Source organism: Equus asinus, chromosome 2, assembly GCF_041296235.1.
Source record: "Equus asinus isolate D_3611 breed Donkey chromosome 2, EquAss-T2T_v2, whole genome shotgun sequence".
NCBI lineage: Eukaryota > Metazoa > Chordata > Mammalia > Perissodactyla > Equidae > Equus > Equus asinus.
Genome location: NC_091791.1, coordinates 149,158,767 through 149,181,397, shown reverse-complemented (window position 1 = coordinate 149,181,397; position 22,631 = coordinate 149,158,767). Strand labels below are relative to the sequence as shown.

General features: G+C 38.4%; 1 protein-coding gene across 3 annotated transcripts in view; it reads left to right on the top strand.

The window, feature by feature from the left end:
* SEMA6D (semaphorin 6D) overlaps positions 1–22,631 on the top strand; it is a 568,923-nt gene that overhangs the window by 490,830 nt on the left and 55,462 nt on the right. The gene's annotated exons all lie outside the window — the stretch shown is intronic.

Below are 22,631 nucleotides of genomic sequence, written 5' to 3'. Positions count from 1 at the left end.
ATACATAGGTGGGATGGTGAAAGAAAACTTGACTCAAGAGGAGTGAGAATGAAACCCGTTTTAGTGTGCAATGAAACCCAAAGGCTGGCAAGGAGTGCTCTATGCAATGAGCCACGGGAAAAGCATTTATAGCAGAAGGAACAGCAAAGGCAAAGACCCTTAGATGGGAAAGAGCTTGAGATTTTGGAGAAAATGGAAGATGGCCAGAGTGGCTGGAACACAGTGAAGGATTTAAGAGCTACCTACACTTAAGAGCCAAAACTCCTCAGAAAGCTTATTCACAGTTTTTTTGTTTCCTCCTAGTTAATGACCAACTAGAGTTCTGCTCAGTTTTAGGCATTTTTCTAATCATTAGTGGTATTGGAAATGTATTTTTCCCCCCACCCCAGCCCTTACCTTAATTCTTCTCAGTTGAAAGTGTTCTTTATTACGTAGAATTTTCCTTCCTCCATGGTTAACGTGTCAGAATACTGAATGTGCACCCACTTAGGCACGTCTTCCACGCCAACTGCCATTCTGCCGCCCTGGTAATGATCTTGCTAAGGTCCACTTGCTGATTACACAATTTGCTATGCTCAAAAAAATCCCTAAGCATGCTGCAAACACAGCATCCCTTCAGCACAGAGAGTTAAGCTGTGAAAACAAGGTTGTCTAGCACCTTAAGTATTGTCACGTTACATTAAAAACACATTATGCCTGATTCTCCGACACTCAGAGCAAAGCAGCCTTATAAACTTGTCGTAAAATTCCTGGCCAGCTGAACCAGAAAGGGTATTCAAATTTTCTTGGGGTCTGTTTGCAAACGTGACCCGTGGTGTCACCTGGACAGACCTACTGCAATGCATACCAATGACCAACTATTTTCTAGTGTAGCAATGACCTGGCACCTCATTCTGGTATCTCGCTGCTCTCCCTCAACAGCCTGGTGTGAAAGGTTGGGAATCTGTAGTCGTATGCTGAGAAGACAATATTTATAAAAGATTGATTTTCTTTTGTAAAGAGAAATATTTTCAGATATTTGCGGTTTTAGAAAAAACAGTATTAGTGTTATGGGTTGAATTGTGTTCTCCGAAAAAGTCATGTTGAAGTCCTTTGTGACCTATATGGAGATGGGATCTTTACAGAGATAATCAGGTTAAAATGAGGTCATCAGAGTGGGCCTTAATCCATTATGGCAAACTTCTAAAAATGGGAAATTTGGACTTAGAGCTGTGCATAGAGGGAAGAAAATGTGAAAAGACACAGGGGGAAGGCCACCACATACAAGCCAAGGAGAGAGACCTGAAACAAATCCTTCCCTCACAGCCCACAGAAGGAGCCAACCCTGCCAACATCTTGATTTTGGACTTCCGGCCTCCAGAACCATGAGACAATAAATTGCTGTTGTGTAAGTCACCCAGTCTGTGGTACTTTTTTTTTTGGTGATGAAGACTTGCCCTGAGCTAACATCTGTTGCCAATCTTACTCTATTTTGTATGTGAGCTGCTGCCACAGCATGGCCACTAACGAATGGTATAGCTCTACGCCTGGGAACTGTACCTGGGCTGCTGGTGTAGAGCATGCTGCACTTAACCACTAGGCCACCACGGCTGGCCCCCTAGTCTTTAGTATTTTGTTACAGCATCCCTAGCATACTAACACAATTCTTTATCACCTGAAATGGAAGAAAAAATCAGATGGCTGCATCACTGAAAGTGAAAGGAGTCTTCTCTCTCAATACATTCCCCACCCCACTGTCACCACAAATGCCCCTGGTGCTCTAAGACAGGGCTTCTCAGCCCTGCTAATAACTTCCACATTATTAGAATCACCTGGAGAGTTTCAAAAAAAAATTTGAATGCCTGGGCACCCCAGATCAATCAGATCAGAATTTTCTGGAGCAGAGTGCAGGGTCTGGCATTTTGTAAAACTTCACCAAGTGATTCCAACATGCAGATAGAGTTAAAAAGCTTGTGTTAGTTTAGTCGGTGTGGCTCCAGACCAGCTGCCTCAGAGTCACCATAAAAGCTGTTAGAAATGCAGATTCTCAGGCCCCACACCAGACCTACTGAATCAGAAACTCTTGGGGCGGAGTTCAAGAATCGGTGGTTTAACAGGCTCTCCAGACGATGCTGATGCATGCTCACGTTTGAAAACCATTAGTCTAGTACATCCATGTTTTACATGACAACAGCTCCTGAGAATCTGAAAAGTTATGGATTCTTTCCACAAAAAAAAATGATTTACGTACAGAAAATTTTGTATTTCGTAGGAGAGAGTTCACCGTCTACCATGGATGCCTCAGGGTCTAAAGATCCCAGTTTAAGGGCTTGAGTGTCCTCCTCTCTCCCTCCAGTCACCACACCATAAATGTAGAAGAGAGTGTTTGCCCTTTCTTAATTGCAAAATAAGCAGATTTCCAAGGAGAAGCCCTCTGCCCTCCCCGCTCACATGCCCTTCTCCAGGTAAGTCAGGCGCTGCTTGGGAGAAACCTACGCCTCCTGCTTGTGGCCATCAGTCTCCATGCTAAGGTTTACAGGCCTGGGGTCAAGCTGTGCATTCACTCACCGGATACAAATGGCAATACTTTTCCTAGACTCGCATAAATACAAACAACGCCGCTGTGAACAGATCAATGCATGTGTCTGTTGTGGCCAGTCAAGTGCAAGTTATTTTTGGTAGCAGGGCTCAGGAAGAATACGGCAGCTTTTCTCCAATCAGAATCACTTTTATGTGAAAGTGACAAAGATGAAAAGTCATGGAAGAGAAGGTTGATAATTAAAAGACATCTGTGTCCAATTAGAGTGTGTGTTACCGTTACTGAGATAGGAGTGATGTATGCTGGTAACAGGCAGAGAGGATCCAGGCCCCAGACACCATAGACTTTTGAGCAGGGCATTGCCTTAGGCAAAAATTAAAGGTAATATTGATGGAGATTATTATTCATTGAATGGCAGCACTGTGCCTTGCAAATGCCCCCAGGGCTTAAAATCTAAGTTACACAGACAAGAAGATTGGCTAGCCACTAGGTGGTCAATGTTTGTTTGGTGGCTACACTTAATGAAGTTCCTCATCTGTGTCCAAATGCAAATCAAACTTCTGTGGACTCAAGCTGATTTGTAATACCAAGGCCAAACTGAAATTCTCCGTTTTCAAATGGAGGAAAGAAAAAAAAGTGTAATGTGTTCCTGATCCTGTTTGCCTTTGAAAACCTTGCTAGCATAGCCATGTAAATTATGTTCCCTTCAATGAAGCTGTATTTCAGGCCCTAATAGGTTATAGAGGTAAATAATGTAGGAGGTAAACAATGTAGGTTGGGCATCTTCATTCCCCTGCAAGGTGCCAAGAATGGTCTCAGCTAAAATCATCTGGAAGAGATTTGCTAATTTGAATTATGGAAGCCCTGATAACCTCTGACTAGGAAAGAGAGGAGTTGTGTGCACACACAAACAGACACACACACGAATTTATAGGTCTCGTTAAATGAAGTTCTTAATTCTTATCTTCATCTGATGCCTTCCTTTCAACTGTCAACGTTTCCAAACGAAATCTAAATAGCATTTATTATTTTTCTACCTAACAAAATATAAAATGTATTTGAATCCCCAAAGCTAGTGTAGGAAAGAAAAATGAAGAGTCACATGACTAAAGGTCCACATTGGTGTGGGATTTGCATGCCTGGATGTGACAGCAAGTTGATTCATATTGGATTTTGTATATTCTGGAACATGTAATGAGTTATTGATCTGTGATAAACTAAGCTGACATTTTTGTAACCAATAGGCCATCAGTATATCCATTAAGCATAGGTTTCAGAATGTATTGTTATGATCCGGTCATGGGTAGTTTCAGTACACATTCGCAAGCATTTGTTGCAAGAAAGAACATATACATATTTACAAATGTGCATGCATATCTATGCTGTTTAATTCTCTCCTCTACCCACTAGGAAATATATTTTTCCTTGCACAACAGAAGTCTTCTGTTCACTTACTCCAAAGTACTTCCTTGACATCAGTTGATGGTTGGTTAAGAATGTGATCTCAGGCTTTTCTTAGGAACTTAAAAATTGTTTTCGATCTAAAGTCTCTTTAGATGACTCAGCCTTCAAATCCACCAGGTCATATTATCCACTCCAAGTGTTGGTTGGGAGTTCTGCAGTCCCCACCCATCCGCAGAAGACAAAGTTGTCTGAGGCTCAAGTTCTGAAAGGCCCCTGAACCTTGAGCTTTCTTGCTGCGTTCAAGAGGGAAAAGGGTCTTCCAGGGGTTTCTCTCAGCCTCAACAAAACGCTTTAGACATTGCTCTCAGATACTGCAACTCTCAGCAGCTATTTTTCGAAGTAAAGGTAGAAGGGAGAAGCGAGAGGGGTTCTCCGTGGTGAGAAAACTTGGAGAATCTCCTAGTGACTTCTCTTGCTGCCAACATGAAGAGAAAGGCTGGAGGCAGTGGTGAGGATCTGACATCTGCTCTGCAGTTTCTTGGAGGCCAAGTGCTGTGAAAGGCACTTCACCGACAACCCTACGATGTGGGAATTAATACTCCCCTGTTGCACTCCACGAGTTGTTATTTTCTCTACGTCACACAGGTAGTGATAGACCTGGCATTTAAACCACTGCTCTAGGAACTGCCTGCACATTTCGTGGATGTACATACAATACTGGGGATAATAATGCCTGTCTCATAGACCTCTTATGAAGATTAACATTTGTAAAGTATATAATTAAGTACTTGACACAACAGGGACTCAATACGTGAAAACTATTATTATTATTATCACTGTAACTATAATCACCATTTTGTAAGTCCTACCCAGGCCCCTATTACTGTGTCACGGTGTGCTTGGCACTGCATAGGTGTCCAATAAATTTTTGTAAAATTATCAAATAGGATAAAGGATGTATTTACTGCTCCTCCCCCTATCACACCAGGCCCAGGTTTTAAAGAACATGCTAGAATGCATCAACTGCATTTCCCTTGTCCAGGAAGGCCAGGGTCAATGCATATCTGTGAAGTTGCTGGAAACAAGGGAACAGGATGTAGGGACCTGCAGATCCCTCCTCTCTGCCAGAGCAGGAAGCACAGGAAGGCCATGTCTGGTTACAGGGCTGTCCTGATAGGCATTCTGAGGGCTAACAGTTATCATCCTCTCTAAAAAGAGAAAGTCCTTCCTGGCTGTCCTCTCTGAACTCCCCATTAGAACTTCTCAGGACGCCAGAGTCCAGAGAGGAATCAATGATCTTCAGAATCCATTCAACATTGAGTCTATTCTATCAGAAATCACTTGATCTTTAACACATGTTTGAGGAACTATGTGCACTTTTAAATTTCCCCTCACAATGGCTATTTCCCATTATTAAAATATGGCTTTAGTGAGCTCCTCTGAGATTACATATTTTTTGCATAATCCATAAAATTTAACATTTGAACTACTGCTCATGGTATAGTGGGGAATGGTCAATAAACATTTAAATGTGAACTATTTTCGAAGTTCTGCCTCTATCTCTGTGTAACCAGTGGAAGAGATGAGAAAATGAGAAAAAGAAAGCCAGTGTAAGCTTAAGTATTATTTAACAGACAAAATGATCAAACTCTCCAATGGCAAGAACAAAATTTTATAAATGCTATTGCAAAACCTCTAGCAATAAAAATAAACCCCTTTTACTTCTTCAAAGCATGGCTACTAAAATGTTCCTACCGAGAAGAACTTCTCAAGAGGGAAATGAAAATTTTTTTGATATAGATGGAACCTAAAAATGTGAATCTACTAAATGAGAAACATTTATAAACTTTGATTATTCCCTTCCTGTCTGGAAATCACCTGTTACTTTTTCCCTTCCTCCATTTTTTTTCTCTGGTGTAGCTGATTCACGTACATGAAACAGAAATACATGGCACACAGGCATCTAGTCCCTATTGCTATACTCATGGCAGGCATAACCAATCAATCATAGTACTCCTTCCCCATGCATCCTCCTGCAGCCAAATCATCTTGTCAATGCAGCATACCATGCAGTCACTACCTATCAGAGTTGGTACAATATATTACACTTACTTGCCTCCCTTGAACTAGAGACTAACTAGGTCCCTAAGGGTGGTTTTCCAGGTCCTGTTATAATTTATCACCCTCCCCCCCGAAAGAAGTAGCTATAGCATTCTCCATTGTATCATTCAATAAACTTAAATTTAAAAACAGCTGTGAAAGCAATGGCTGGCACAAGGGAAGTGACCATGATTATAAAAGAGGGAGAACATGAAAAAAGAGTAATCCCTAAATTGCTTTTTTATCCTAATTATCTATACAATTTACTAAATGTCTTCTAGGTACCCAGCCCAGCAAAGATGAGAAGGGTAAGCTTATGTCAGCCTTTCAAAGGCCTTTCTTTCACTCCTCCTTTTATTTAACACTATTCAATAGGTGCTATTCAATTAGCTCCTATATTTCATCTCTGAAATGAACCTCCATATAATCATATGGATTATTATATATGGAACCTCCATATAATCATAAAGAGCAGGAGACCTAATATTTGCTTCAAGCCTACTGTGTGCCAAGCACTATGCTAAGTGCTTTGCCAATGCTTTCTCATTTAAGGCTTTAACAACCCCATGGGGACTGATATTTTTATTTTATACGTGAGAGAATTAAAACTCATCAAATTAAAGTAACTTTTCCAAAGTCAAACAGCTATTAAGGAGTGGGATTGGGGTATAAGCCTGGGTTTATTTGTCTCCACGTAGTGCTCTTTCTACCACAGCAAATTACCTCTAAAGAAGACCTTGGCTATTTGGCACTCTGTATTAACACATCAGCAAACTGAATCCTGGAAACATAAGCTACCACCAACAGAGGATAGTGGCTGTCCCTCTGAGCCATGCCTAACCATGTAGCTTAAATTTCCCTCTTGCCTTTAGCATCAATTCGGTAGGAAAGGAAGGGTAAGATTTGGGGGAGAAAAGAAAACAGAGGAAAAGCAAGAAGACCCAATTCAAGATATTCCTACTTTCCAGCCACCCTTTGATAGCAGAATATTTGTCAGTGCCTCCAAAAAATGATTCGGATGCCATGTGTTTGTGTATGTTTAAAGAGAAGGGTAGATGGAAAGATTTTAAATACACCTCCATGAATTTATTATTAAGGGTAAAAACATTCTTATTTCAAATTTCCGTGTACAACTTTTTCAAAAAAGGCACCGTCTGTTGAAATAATCCTTCAAAAGAATTTCTGAAATCTAAAGCAGGTGTATATATTATTAATCAAATGTTTAATGTTTACGCTAGCTAGCCCATTAGCTTTAGCTAACTGTAATTTATGGCACAGAGGAATTGTATTTTTATAGGCCATACATTCATTTTATAGTACTTAGGGGCCTCTTGTGTAGTCCATAAAAATATTTTCACTCTTTTTTATAGTATATGAAATATAATTTTTCTATTTAAAGTAAATATAAAGGTGTACATTTACATATTTGAATTTAGGCCATTGGCTATAGCTGTTATTTATGTCATAATATCAATAACATAACACATTTTTGGTCGGCTCTGAACATCGCTAATCATGTATATCACTATTCCTAGGGAAAAAGAGAAAAGAATCCATCCTGAAGCAACTCACTTTGCGACAATTTCCAGAAACTTCCTGTGGGGAAAAAATGATGCCTGTGAAAGATAGTTCCTACTCTTTGAACTTACATTTTCATAAAGGAAAGTAAAAAATTAATACCATTATCTAGATAGTTCTGGCAAAAAAAAAACACTCTCCTCAAATGTCCAAGTAGATAATGGAGATAAAAATGTTTGGGTCCAATACTAATGGGCTAGTTTTCTTTCTCTCTTTTCTGGAGAGGTGGAAGATGGGGGAGGTTTATGTGGACATATGTGTCGTATGTGGGAATATACCAAAAAGTTTTACACGGTTTTACATTTTCTTAATAAAGATTGTTTCCTTCTGCTAATAAACTTAATTCCTGCTCAGTGAAAGAAGAAAAACTTCTGATAGTATGTGGAAGTGTGTTGAAGAAAGAAAATTACCTATTTTGAAAACCTAGGGATTTTTAACATTTTTGGTTTATACTCCCCCTCCCCCATTTTGGCTTTGTTTTTCAAAAATGGAAGCATATGAATAAGCTGTTCTACAGCCTGTCTTTGTCTCTTAGTATATTATAGATGTATTTCTATGCACAAAATGTTAAGAGGTCCCATCACTTTAAATAGTTGTATAGTATTCCGCTGACTGAAGACACAATAATTCAAATATTCCCTATTAATACATATTTAACTTTGAAATTCATCGCTATTATGAATAGTCCTAAGTATACATACATTTATGTACTGTTGCCTAATTCTTTTTTTAAGAATTAATTCATGGAGATGGACCTTCTGGTTAAAAAGATAAGCACATCTTACCTTCAGATATATCCGGTACCACACTGCTACCACCAACACATATAAGAATGCTCCTGTCCCCATGCATCCTCAATGTTAATTTTACTATTCTTTTTAATTAAAGTCAATTTTATTGAATATAAATGATAACATTGTTTTAGTTTGCATTTTAATTACTGTTGAAGTTGATATCTTTTTATAGGTCAACTGGTTGAAATTACCTGCTCAGTATCATTTGCCCATGTATTTTTGGCATATTTGTATTTTTTTCTTATTGAAGTGCACTTAATATATTAAAATATTAGTCCTTTCACATGCAAAAGAATAAATTTGGACCCCTACCTCACACTGTATAAAATTAACTCAAAATGGATCATAGCCATATATGTAAAAGCTAAAACTATTATGCTCTTAGAAGAAAACATAGGAGTAAAGCCTATGACTTTGGATTAGGCCATGGTTTCTTACATATGAGACCAAAATTGCAAGCAACAAATACAAAATAGATACATTGGACTTCACCAAAATTTAATACTTTTGTCCTTCAAAGGACACCAACCAGAAAATGAAAAGAAAAGACAACCCATGGAATGAGAGAAAACATTTGCAAAACATGTATCTGGTAAGGGATTTTTATCCACAATACATAAAGAGCTCTTATGAGTCATTAATAAAAAGGCAAATAACTCAATTTTAAAATGGGCAAAGAATTTGAACAGACATTTCAAAAAAGTATACAAATGGCCAATAAGCATATGAAAAGATATTCATCATCCTTAGTCATTAGAAAATTGCAAAGCAATACCACAATGAGATACTACTTCACATCCACTGAGATGGCTATAATGGAAAAGATACTGTTTGTGAGGATGCCGAGAAATTAGAACCCTCATTCATTGCTGGTAGAAATATGAAATTCTGCAGCCAATGTGGAAAACACTTTGGCAGTCCCTCAACAAATTAAACATAGGGTTATCATTAGCAATTCCACTCTTAGGCATATATCCAAGAGAAATGAAAACATATGTCCATGCAAAATCTTGTATATAAATATTCATAACAGTATTATTCATAATAGCCCAAAAGTGGAAACAACCCAAATTCCATCAACTGATGAATGAACAAACAAAATGTGTTATATTCATAGAACGGAATATTATTCAATCATAAAAAGAATAAAGTACTGAAACATGATACAACATGGATGAACCTTGAAAACTTCATGCTAAGTGAAAGGAGCCAGACACAAAAGGCCACATATTATATATATGACTCTGTTGGTATGAATGTCTAGAATAGGCAAATCTATAGAGACCAAAATTAGGTTACTGGTTACTATGGGCAGGGGAAGGCGAGATGCACTGACTGGTGATGGGTACAGAGTTTTTTGGGGGTAATGAGAATATGCTGGAATTATATTGTGGTGATGGATGCAGAACTCTATCAACGTACTAAAACCCACTGAACTGTCTATTTTAAGAGGGTGACCTTTTTAGTGTGTGAATCTCATCTCAATACAGCTATTATTTAAGAAAGAATAATAATTCTTTTGTTCTTATATTGCAAATGGTTTCCAGTTGCTAATTTTGTTTTTCACTGTTATGAACTTTTATATTTTTATAGTAAAAATATTAGTCTTTTGCTCTATGGTTTTTGGTTTTGTGTCATGTTTAAAAACTCTTTCCTTACTTTAGGTTTGTGGGAATAATTATTTACACTTTCTTGTAATCTTAAAATTTAGGTATTTGCTCCACTAGAAATTTATTTTTTGGTGGGGAATGAAGTGTGAAATAGGATTCCAGCTTTTTTTTTTTTTCTCCAAAATAGACAATCAGTTGTTTCAGCTTGATTATTTAATAATTTATCCTTTCCCTGTCACTTGAAATGCTACCATATTTATATTTTAATTTCATATTAAAATGAGTTAAATTTGTATGTTAAAATTTGTGTCTATCCCTGTAATCTACTCTGTTCTGTTGACTTGGTTGCTTCTCCCTGCATTCCAGCAGCACTGTTTTAGTTGTTGTAGCTTTAAAATACATATTATTACATGAGTAGGCAAGAGTTACTTTCTTTGTCCAGAACTATCCAAGCTAGTCATATCTTACAATTCTAAGTGTTCTTTAAAGCAATCTTCAATACACCCACACACAAGAAATTCATTGGAAAGTTAATTACAACTACACTGTATTTAGAGATTAATTTAGAGATCATAGATATATTTATCACATCAAGACTTCTTATATAATAATGAAATCTGGTTCTTCATTTACTTGTCTTCTTTTATGTTCCTCTGAAGAGCATTATATATATATATATATATATATATATATATATATATACATACATAATTTTCAAATATATCCAGCACATTTCTTCCTAATTTTATCCTCAGGTAATCTATGTTTAATTTACCTTTGAGAATGGGATACTTTTTCCATTATATGTTGCAATAATACTTGAGTGGTATTTGGCATATAGGAAAGATAGTGATTTTTGCATTATTTTATAAACTATTAACCTTTCTAAATTCTCTTATTCTTTCTACAAATTTTACAATGTTTGCCTCCTTCTTTGTAATATTTGTGACTGTATTTCATTTTCTTGACTCATTGCTTTGGCTAACATTCAAAATCATGGTATATAATATTAGCAATCGATGACTTTATCCATGGCTTTATCTTATTCCAGTTCTGTTTCAGAGCTGTACTCAAGATGTATTTGAAGTTTTTAAAAGATGTGTTATAGTAGTAGAAATACATTAACCTTTCTGGTAATAATCTCTATGTTATCACTTGAACTATCCATTCAATAAATATGTATTTAGCCAGACACTGTCCTAAGCACTAGTGATACAGATATGGTCCCTGCTTTCTAGCACTCACTGCTGTAGGCAGTTACTTTTACCCTTTTTATTTCTCTGAAGAACTTATGGGACACAATATAGCAGTAGATCACTAAAGCAATGATAATGACAGAGAAAAGAAGAAGGGCGCTAGAGGGACAGTGCGTAATGGGGAAGGAAGAGAGGCAGGTAGGGCACATATTGTTTAACAAAGCAACCCAAGTTATTTTTACAAGGCCACCAGATTGGTCACTGGGCTATAGTAATGTCTAACCCTAATATAAGGTTTTATGGTTTTACTCAATAAAACTTATATAATGTTTTCACAAACATTAATTACTCTACTCCTAACAGCAGCCTCATGTTAAACATTATCTTAACATTACAGAAGAGGAAACTGAAATTTGGAATTGTTAGGTCACCAAAGCTAAGCAAAAAACCAAAACCTGTGCTCTTTGCACTTACCTTAATAAAACAATTGGATAATGGAAGATGTAACAATAATTTTCATTATCTTTGGCAGAAGGTTTTAGAATGCATTCTTCCCTGATTTTTTACCAAAAAGCTCCCCACTTCCCACTTCAACCAGAGAATCACCTGTTAATCACACCAGACCATCCTAACCAGTGCTTTTCCTAAGTCCTTCTGAATCCAGGAATACTAAGACCGGTCCTCTGTGAAAGCCTTGTGTTCTTGTCCCACATTGACTTGTACTGATCAAGAGGCAAGGGAGGGGGTGCTCAAATCAGGGCCAAATTCTATGCTACGGTCTGAAAAACGTGGGCTTTCTATCAAGCCTGCAAGCCTAAGGCCATTACCAGGGAGTGAGAAACCTTTGCTAGACAGCCAAACTCCTGTGGCCTCAGATCAATGGGAGCCTGCTCCTTCTCCAGAGTGGGGCCTGCCTCCATCCCAGAGACCTTTTCCTAATCTCCCTCATTGATGCAGCACACATAGGAGACTGTCTGGGCAATAGGATGTTGTATTTTTCTCCCTCTCTGCAACTTAAGGAATATCAGAGGAAGAAAAGTGGGAGAGGAAACTCAGGAGGCCAGATCAGCAATTCAGTCTCTGCTGAAAAGGGCTCCAGATCTCACTGCTAAAGTGGAATCTTGAGAGCTCTCTAGCATATTAAATATTCATCAAAACCCAAACACTACTTTTTCAATATTTGGCGGAATAATACAAGTGGAGATTTGTCCCATGTCTACTCTTGCATCGCTCAAAATACATAGCACTAAATTATGGTTCTAACGAAGTCAGTTTAACAGATGAGGAAAGAATCCTTTATAGTTTATCCCTGCCTTTCATTTCCTCTTAATTTAACCATAAACTAAACGGATTCATAAAATGTTTATGGGGGTAATAAAGTGATGTTTTTAATACAAAGGTTGCTTATGCAATTAAGCATACATTCTATGACATTCTGTGTAATTTGAAATGGTTTGCATGAAATTAACAAATACTTATATCTATTTTATTTCTCCTTCCATTAATGGCAAACAATAAAACAAAAAGAGAAAAAATAAGTTCCTGCCAGGGTAAATACCTACAGTTCGGAAATTGAAACTGCAGTAGTTGCCAAAGACTTTATCTTTTTCTTGGAAATGTGCCATTAAGTGTAATTAGATTGCTCATTTGCCTTCCTTTTTTTTCACTCTGTCACTCTACTTTTTTTCTGTCCCCTCCCTTTCTTCCAATTTCTCTCCCTTAAATATTAGGAGAACATGGTCTGTATTCAAATGGCCTACATAATATAAATGAAGAAACTAATCACAGTAAGAAAAAATAAAGTGGCCATCTTTCTAATCCTATAACTATTATGTTCCAAATTATTTTGAAAGTATTGTTACTTCAAAGCTCACCCTAACCATTGACTAATATCATGATGCTCATGACCCCCACACTCACTTTTCATAAGCTTTCTTTTTCTAAGTCAAAAGGAAAACTATGCTTGAAGAATTAAAGTCATCTTCTATTTTTTCCAGAATTTTTTATAAAGAGAATTGGAAGTGATCTAATCTTTATTTTTATAGGATTTTATCATCTTTCTGTCAAGATATGATTTCTTACTCTGAAATGATCCACTCTCTATTATATTTCATGTTAACATTTCAAATCAGGTAAAATGGTGATGTTCGCGTCGTCCAAGATAATTGAGAGAAGAAGTCATTGAACTGTATTTCTCTAAATTCATTGAGACTTTAGCAGCAAATATTGATACTCAGCACCTCAGGATGCCCAACTTTACATGGAGTGATAGTGGTTTAAGTAAGTTAATTGTTGGAAATTTTTCTCATCTACACCACACTGAGAAAGAACAACGTTCCCTTAGCATTTCTAAAATAATGATTTTGGATAGTTTCACAAAAAGTTTTAAAAGTATCCATCAGCATTTTCTATCAAAGTGTTAGGCTGAAAAGATATCTCTGAAGAGCCAGCTCAAAAAGGTATTAGATAAAATATGATGAATTGCCGGGTCTATTTTTTCTATGTTCATAAGACGCGAGTAAGGAAGGGGAATAACTCCATAATCTTCCGCTGGATGGTCTCTGTGTTGGAGGAAACAGTCCAGGAGTGGGAAAGATTAAAGATTCTCACCTCAGTGTTTCTGAGCACATGAGACTTCAAAGGGCATATAGGCTAACCTAGGCCATTTGATGAAAATTATATTTCCTCTCATTTTCTTGTATACATTTAGCTCATTTAGATTTTGGTGTTTCTCTGGAAGATAGACAGTTTCCCCTGTCCACTAACTGTAATTATAAAAACAATTTCCAATGTGCTACTGAGCATCCCCTCATGGACACCGTGCTAGTACTTTAAGCTCCGCTCATCCAAAACCAATCTCAATTATCCCTACTGCAAACCTGCTCCATCTCCTGTGTCTCCATAATTCAACTTTTCTTAAATTAGACCAGACCAAGAAACTTGGAAAAATCTCCCCCACACACCCCCTCTGACATTCAAACATAGCACACTCTGCTAGGTCTCTGATATATGTTCCTAGTTTTCTATTGATTCCACCACCACTGAGGTCATCTTCTGTCCTGACCCCTACACTAGCATCCTTGCCTCTGAAACCTCCTTCTTCTCCAAGCCGTTCTTCCTTCTAGCTTGAATGCTGTCTCTCAAAAGCACAGCCTAGATTATGATGATCTTTTCTTCAAAAATCCATGGCTTCTAACACCCAGAGAAAAACATTCTAACTCCAGCAAGTGCAAATTCAGAAATTCTGTACAATGATCCTTTCTTGTCCTTCCAGTCACATCTCCTACCACTTGCCTCCAGGAACGCCATCATGGTCCAACTACACAATGCCCTCCCACCTTCTCCTGCCTTTGCTGCCCCTCAGCCCACAATAGTTTTGTTATAGTCCTCTACCCTTAACACTTGTCTTTCAGTGTGCTTGGCTCAGCTCATATGGCCCCATGTTGTGAAGCCTTTTACAACCCACACTATTATTCATTCCCCCTTTTTCTGTCTGTCTATAGCAATTTTCCTCTACTTCTGGATTTAGCATTCACAGCATTCTACCAGGTATGATGTTAGCCTCTTGCACATCTGTCTCTCTTATTAGGTTGCACGCTCTCTCACTCGTTATTCCATCCATCAAATGTCTCCAGGGCTCCTGTCCCAGCCACTGTTCTAGACACTAATGATACAAAGACCTAGTTCTCTCCCTCAAGAAGCTTGGTCTGGTAAGTGATAAAATGTGTTAATAACGGACATGGTGAGATAAGTGTAATAAGGAAGTCCAAAGGGCAGGGAAGAAGAAGACAGCGTGATAAGCACCAGACTTCAATTCAGAAGACAGGTTCAGGGTCTGGCTCTGCTATGTAACTAAATTATGATAAGCAAATCTCCCGGTTTCAGTTTTCTCATTTGCAAAATTAGGATCCCTACCACCTAGTGTTCTATAAGGACCAAAATAAAATTAAGTTGTGATTTCCATTTGCTCCACCAGATCCACTCTGTCCTTTTTTGCTACTCTGCCTCTAGTAGTTGACCTCTAAGCCAGGGGGTCCACTCCGCATTGCCTCTGTGCCTCCAGGTTCTGCTAATTGCTCCATCTTCTGGCTGGTTGAGTCCTAGGGGTAGTCAGGCCCCAGGGTAACTCTCCCTTGTGGTTTCTCTGCACTCTATTCACCTTTACAAATAATCCCTTTATTAAAGGCTCCTCAAATTACCCAAGTCGAGTGTGCCATCTGTTCCCTGCCAGGACTCTGACTGATAAATCTGCTTTTCAAACTTTAAGTTGCTGTCTAAATGCAAGGTAGTCCTCATTTATCTCTGCATAGTGCTTTACACAAAGCAGATTGCTGCTATTAATAACAAATGGTGAAATGAATGTATGCAAGGATGAATGAGTGAAGGATCCTGCCCTCTTCCACTTTGGTTACATTCTTATTGGGAGATAGCTCCTCGTCACCTTGATTGGATTTTGTAATGTCCTGATTTCACTTGGAAGGCCCTCTGTACCCTTGGAACTCACTGTCTCTTAGGGGAAACAGTTCTGCAGACAGTCTGTCTCAGCCCCTGTATGTTTTTAGTGGTTTAATGTGAAAGGGTTGGCTTTGTTTGAAATTTCTAGAAATATCCTCCTTCTCTAGGCTGCACACTTACCTGATATCAAAATGGATTAGTTATTTGTTTGTGTATTTATATATTTTGTTCGTCAACATAAAAGTGGGTAAATAAGTTAAAAGCAAGCAAATTGCTTGTTCCTTTATTACATGGGAACCAAGGTCATATTCAAGGAATCAGTAGTGCAGACCCGGGTAGTTTTTTCAAAAACACAATAGATAAACATGGAGCAAATAATTGCTTCCACTGCCTCTTTTCTAGCCAAGAGCCTAGCCAATGAATGGGCAATCGGGTAGCTTCACCAGATGATCTAAGACAAAGATAAATCACAGAATTCGGTAGCTTGATACTTATGAGGAACTGAAATCATGACTGATTAGACTTTGAGATTGATTTATTTCCAGCAATTGTAGACTATCCTTGTCTCTTGCATCCCCATGTATCTCAATAAAATAGCAGATAAGTGTTTTCCTCCTATTTTAATATTAGGCTGATAACTTAAAAAGGAGAAACTGACCCACGGAAATTATCCTTTGAAAACATACTTTTGAGTAAACATACTTAATAGAATGTTTGGTACTGAATAGATATTACTCATGAGCAAATAATTGCATAACTGGAATTCTTACTTAAAATTTGTGATGAGAAATGAATTTGTTTATTCTATAATTATGACCTGAAATTTAGAATATATTGGGGTAGTTTATAAGCACAATTCCAAAGAGTGTAATATAGCAAGAGGATTCACAAAACCTTTAAACAGGAATTCTTGGAGGAAAAATACACACACACACACACACATACTGTGTGGGCACATGCATCCAGATGCAATAAGATTTGAAAAGTCAACCATTGAATACAACTATAACATAGAAATATTTTAATTTAATAGGTGTGTGATACTGTTAAAACCTCTAAACAGTCCTTTTGGGCCTTTCTAGATTTTCCAGAAAGGCTCTTAGCCAAACAGTTTCTTCTTTTAGCTTTGCAGTTGAAATATAAATTCAGACAATGACAAACTCTGTGAGGCTGCTTTTTAAAACTTTTCTTAAGAATATAAGTTTGAAGTGATTTTTTCAACATACATCACAATTCCAGCTTTTAGAAGACAGCCATGCAGAAGCTCATTCCAGACTACAGTAAAGTGAATCCGATAATGTTTAAATCTAACTTGGTTGCTAGAGGCAACTTGGTGAGAAATTCTGTTATAGAAATTTATAGGCTCAAGTTGTCTTTCTTTACTTGCTGACTCTCAACTGATGATGGGATCTAGGTTTGAATGTCAGAAAGATCTAGGGACAAGGAAAACTTCAGCAGACCACTTTTGGAACCAACCAAAGGTTAGACAAACTATAGGTTTCTCCCAAACCTTCTTCTAGGACACAAATGAAACCCCTGTAACTGGGGCTCAGAGAGACAGCATTACCCTCTGTCACCTCGTTTGTGTCGTTGCTGACTCAGTGACACCATATCCCCGACCCTATTTAAACACTTGTTAGCAAAATGTACCTCCCATGTGCTGCTGGGCCTTGCCACTTCATCACGGTTTAATAGGGCATTTGGGATTTTAGACAACTCCTATAACAACAGCAGAACGCTAACAGTGTTCGCTATTGATTTTTATCGCAGAATGTCAACTTCTTCCCGTCCCCCGTACACATATTCCCCTTCACTCCCTTGCATATTAGCGGTATAATTTTTAAATGACTCTAATATATTCAATATTAATAAAATGTCCATAATAGTAAACGTCCTATCTGAGGAGGCAAAAGGAAAGAAAAAAAAGTATCCTTGTGTGCCTTTATTTGGAAAGATGGAAATTACCCAGAATCCTATTCTGTTGTTTTTAACCAATAGGTGGCGCTAGTGGTTTCTGGCAGTGAATTGGCTCTGTAGCTGTTATGTACAGAAGTTCTTGTGTGTAGAGCATTCAGTGATTAGGATTTTTTTTTTTTTGCAGAAGGTGCTATCATATGGCCCTAACCATTAATAGAAACATTTGTAGCTTAACCAGTGAGGTTTATTTTAATATAAATTGGCATGCTGTTAAATAGGGCTTTTTTCCCATTATTTGTAAGTGATTCAGAGGAGTTACAGGGGTGATAGAAAGCATGTAACATACACAGAGGTTTGAACTATGCTATAAACCCAGTCGTGGAGTTCCTGACACTAGTTTGTATTCGTCAAGCAAAAACTATCAAAGAATTAGAAATTGAAGCACACCATTTTTAACCTAGCTTTGAGCATCTAGTTGTGGGTTTTTAAATGTTTTTATTGTCTATGTTACCCAAGACATATTTTTTCAAACCTATGGTCTTTTCATTTTTCATAGCATGGTGCCCTAGAAAGAAACTTAGGCTTGAGAGCCAAACAGACCCGTATTAGACTCTAGGCTCATCATCTACTAGAGCTGAAAACCCTGACAAGATGGTTAACTTAAACAAGCCTGGGTTTCCCTGTTCCTAAATGATGCCTGTCCCTAAGGGCTGTGGCATGAATTAAGTGATACTATATGGGTAGCCGGTATCTGGGTTGTAATAGGTACCCAGTTAGTTTCTCCCTTTGTTGATTTGAATTTTAACATTGGCTTAAGCGAACAAAAAAAACAAAAAACAAAAAACAGAATTAGGCAGAGAGGTCAATTTCACTTTTTTAAAATTTAATTTAATTTTTTTTTTTTGAGGAAGATTAGCCCAGAGCTAACCTCTGCTGCCAAACCTCCTCTTTTTGCTGAGCAAGACCGGCCCTGAGCTAACATCTGTGCCCATCTTCCTCTATTTTGTGTGGGACGCCTGCTGCAGCATGGCTTGACAAGTGGTGCGTAGGTCTGCAGCCGGGATCTGAACCAGCAAACCCCGAGCCACCAAAGCAGCACAGCAAACTTAACCGCTGCACCACTGGGCCAGCCCCAGAGTGGTCGATTTTAAAAATAAAAAGTATATATTTTAAAAAACAAATACAGTGTTCTAAGTCTCTTCCACTTTTGATTATTTTCATTATCTTTCTCCTTTGTTAAGACATTCTAACAGTTAGATATTATTCAGCCCCAATTCTTCAAGGTCAGAGGCTCGGTTGCTGTAAATTTGTGGAGAGAAGGCTGTCAGGAATTTAGGCAGAGTCTGAGCTTCCTTGCATCTGCTGGGATGTAAGCTGGCATCGCTGTATCTCAAGCATTCCTTCCAAAAGTACACATAAGCACAGTTAAGTGACTCTGACTAAGCTATCATCTTTTTATTTGACAATCTCTCCAAACTGTTTATTTTGCTTCTGTTTGTTCAAAAAAATCTTTGATAAAATGGTGATAGCATTCCTCTCTCTTGTCTGTTTTCAAAAGAGCTAGTATTATTAAAGGCTGTTTGCTGTTCATCTTTCTGATGGAAAAAGAAAAAAAGAGCCTGGTTCTTTTTATTTGGCTTGAGCACTCCGTGTCATTCCACACAGTGGCACCTGCAGAATCATTAGCAAAGTTAGCTAAGTAACTGATTTACTATTTCCATAAATGCATGGTGCATTCTCTTGACTCAGAGTGTACAGCAAAAATTATTCATGCTAAGGTAGAGTAATCAAAATGACTAAAAAAGCATATTTTTGTCATTCCAAATATAAGCAAAGCTGTGGTTGCCTACTATCATAGTACATAATAATAGAAATGAATTATGTCAGTAAAATCTTGAGGTGTAAGATTTACCATGATAAATATTTTTCATTAAAGTGAAATATCTTGGCAGAGTCACTTTCATATGCAGACTGTTGACAAAAGGAGGCCAGCTGTGCCTATGCAGATGCCGAGATTTGGGTCTATATTATTAATGATTTATCATGTCATGGAGAGCTTAGATTAGTTTTGAAAGCAATCCCTTGCCACAAAAGCACTTTCTATAATGTGCGAACGCAAGGAATACTATATGTGCATTCCAAATTAATCACAGAAGCTGTAGCTACCTTTGATATTTCAATACCTCTATCTTTTTATTTTGAAACGTGAAATTCTACATCCTAAACTGTATTATTCATTAAAATTCATACCAAATGTTATTTCATATCAGCTGGATAGTGAGTAGTGTGTGTATCTGAATTGATAGACATACAGACAGACGGGGAATGAAGGAGATGGAAGGGAACAAAAAGTTATTGCAAGCCTAGTGTGTGCCATGTGCTCTTGCCCGAAGTCTCACATTTAATGTGAGCTTGGAGTAAGTTTCTAGTCCAATTCTGCAGGATTCCAAGACTGCACTGCCTACAGGGCATGTAGAATAATATTCACTAATATTTATTCAGTGCTTGCTGTGTCCCAGGTAAGACGGTAAACACTTTATATGCATTATCACATTCAATCTTCATAAAATCCATTTGAAGTATTGTTATGACCCCTGTTTCACAGATGAGAACACTGATACACAGTGTGGTCACATAAATGACCCCAAGAGAATAGCAGCCTGGATTAGAATCCAGGTTGTCTCATGTTCCAAAGCCTTTGCTATTAACTACTGTGATTAACTGGGACCTCACTATTAACCAGTATTATAACTAAGTAAGAGGTAGGGTTTGGCTCCTGCTTGTTACTACCAGTGTGGCCTTAGGCAACTCACTTAAACTTTCTAAGCCTCAGTTTCCTCTTCTATAACATGAAGATACTAATAGTCCTTACCTCACAGAATTGTTGCGAGTTATTGTTTGTAAAATGCTTAGAACAGAGTTTGGCACATATAAGGCACTAATGCTTTGTTTAATAGCTGTAATAGCTAAGGAGCTGTACTCTCTGATGATTGATAAACTTTTATTGACTATGGCACACAGATTGTCTACAATTTTCAGACAGCTTTTGTTCTTAAAACTAGATTGGAAATGAAGCAAATAAAATTCTGAGCTTTACTGCTAAAGTAAACAAACAAAAAAATAGATTGTAAATTAAGTTACCACTTATCACTGATGGGAGATGTATGCAGATAACACTAAAGCATAATCACTAACCATCTATAGCACTGAGCCCTGTAAGTATTCTTTTTGGGTGTGAAAAGAGCTAAATATCTTCCGTCCTTTCTTCCTGCCTTCCTTTCTTCTTTCCTCTTCCTTCCTTCCTCCCTTCCTTCCTTTCTTCATTATTCACTCAGTCAACAAACATCCTTACATGGGTACTGTGCTTGCCCTGGGGACACAAGTGATAAACCCCTACTCTGGAGGAGCGTACAGTCCAGAGATGACTATACTCTCTGGTTTAGCACATAAAAGAGTGTCAGAAAGGGTGGGTTCCGTCATCAGATCTGTTTAACAAGTTATTGAGTGCCCATGACATGCCAGGCACTGTGAGAGGCAGTAGGGCTGTCCAGGTAAATAAGACAAGACCCCTGCAGTTCGGAAGCACCTAGTAGGGAAGACATCCCGAACAGGTATTTTTCCTTCCAGTTGGTAAGTTGCATAAGTGAACTTGCTGGGAGAGCACAGAAGAGAGGTGCATTCTAGGGGCTAGTGGGATGAGGGAAATTTTGACACCTAAACAAAATTTTTGTTAAAAGTCTAGCAAAGCAGAAATTAGAGGACATGAAATTATGGGGAAAGAGTACGCCACAAAGCAAAGACATCACAAGTGAAGACATGGAGACATGAAGCAGTGTGACATAGGGGGGACTGCAAGTTGCGGGTCAATGCTAGATCCTGAAGCATAAGGTGGCGGGCGAGTCAGCCTAGAGAAGTGAACGGGCTCAGTGGGTCAAATCAACTGAAAAGACCAAATGCTAATAAACTGCATACAGAATGAGCAAGCTTCTTAGACTTCTTCCCACTAAAATCCAAATAAAGAGGGTCATTTTCCTGACTATCGAGATTCTGGGAACCAGAGAAATGATGTATCCTTAAGAGGAATATTTTGATCCTGACCAAAAGAGAAAGGGTCCCATTCTTTCCATGTCAGCGGGTTGTCCACTTCTTGGCCTCTCTTCCCCCAGCAGACCAAAGGAAGGGATTGGCCCTGAGGTCTAGACTGATATTTAGACTGAAAACACGTCTAATCCTTGGCTTGAAATGACCTCCCAGCATATCCTTCTGCAACCTAAAAGAGTTTTTCTTCCTGGATTTAAGAACTCAGTCTAGAGTAAATGGCACTCTCTATGTGGCGCTCTGTAAAGCTGGCCATCCATAGTGGTATTTTTGCAAAGAATTCAGGAATCTAGACAATTGAACTTTTTTTTTCTTTGCTGCTCCTGCAGACACAGGACAACTCAGAAGCTTTCTGCCTCCAAGTGAGTGGCAATTTGATTCCTTCTCAAGCCGTGGTCACCCTCATGCATCTTCATTCAGCACACAGAGCCCTGTGCCTGTGGCGGGGCTTGCTCCCTTGATGGAGAAAATATGGAATGACTGGATGCCACTAAAACAGGCACAGCTTTCTGGGTCAGAAGTTGGCTGGGGAAGGGCCCTGACTGCCAAGTAACTTGCAATGATGTCAGAGCCCAGCACAACCAGAAAACACCAGCCAGGCAGCCAACAAAAGCCTTCACAACAACAGAAAAATCACAGAGCTGTGTTGCCAAAGCTGGTCTTCCCGCCCCCTACCCCTTTCTTCGAATAGGAAGAACAGCGGGAAGAGAGTTTATATTTTAAAAGACTCTCCCTCCTCCTCCCTCCTTCTTCCGTTTGGTAACAAAGTGTTAACTAGTGAGGAAACAGTTCTCCGGAGGAGTCCTGCCCCAGTTCCTTGGGGTGTCTTTTTTGTTTCTTTTCAAGGCTGTCAGTGGAAGTTTCAGAAACAAGGCGAAACTGGGTATTTTTCCTAAATGTAAACATGTAACTTTGTGCTGGGGAGAAAGCAGAAACCATGGAGGAAAGGAAAATCCTTTCT